Consider the following 976-nt stretch of genomic DNA (forward strand, 5'->3'; position numbering starts at 1 on the left):
TGCATGAAAGGAGGAGTAGCAGCCGAGTTGCACGGGAGAATGTGAAAAGTGTTCATACGTAGTACAAACTTGAGAAATACGTCCGTTTTCGTCATTTGTTATCGAATCGACTTAAAGCCAGATCGTCACATTGGCCGCTCTTCTCTCGGAAACGGTTGTACTTATCGTCTTCAAAGCTATGTCGCGTGCTGCTGTATGAGGAAACACTAAAAGCACCATAGTAGAACACAGTTGAAGCTTCTAAGTTGATGTAATAGCCAGTAAGAAGTAGTACAATTCAAGTTTAAGGTATCGATTATTGACTTCTTAGATGGATTTGGTGCCTTGGACATGAGCTAGGACCTTAAGATTCTGCATGAAAGGAGGACTAGCAGCCGAGTTGCACGGGAGAATGTGAAAAGTGTTCATATGTAGTAAAAACCTGAGAAATCCATCCGTTTTCGTCATTAGTTATCGACTCGCCAGATCGTCACATTGGCCGCTCTTCTCTCTGAAACGGTTGTAATCATCGTCTACAAAGCTATGTCGCGTGCTGCGGTATGCGGAGACACTAAAAGCACCATTGTAGAACACAGATGAAGCTTCAATGATGATGTAGTAGCCAGTAAGAAGTAGTACAATTCAAGTTTTAGGTATCGATTATTGACTTTTTAGCTGGCTTTGGTGCCTTGGACATAAGCTAGGACCTTAAGATTCTGCATGAAAGGAGGAATAGCTGCCGAGTTGCACGGGAGAATGTGAAAAGTGTTCATATGTAGTAAAAACCTGAGAAATCCGTCCGTTTTCGTCATTTGTTATCGAATCGACTTAAAGCCAGATCGTCACATTGGCTGCTCTTCTCTCTGAAACGGTTGTACTTATCGTCTGCAAAGCTATGTCGCGTGATGCGGTATGCGGAGACACTAAAAGCACCATTGTAGAACACAGATGAAGCTTCTAAGTTGATGTAATAGCCAGTAAGAAGTAGTACAATTCA

The sequence above is a fragment of the Schistocerca gregaria genome, unplaced genomic scaffold (assembly GCF_023897955.1).
Source record: "Schistocerca gregaria isolate iqSchGreg1 unplaced genomic scaffold, iqSchGreg1.2 ptg000386l, whole genome shotgun sequence".
In the NCBI taxonomy this organism is placed as follows: Eukaryota; Metazoa; Arthropoda; class Insecta; order Orthoptera; family Acrididae; genus Schistocerca; species Schistocerca gregaria.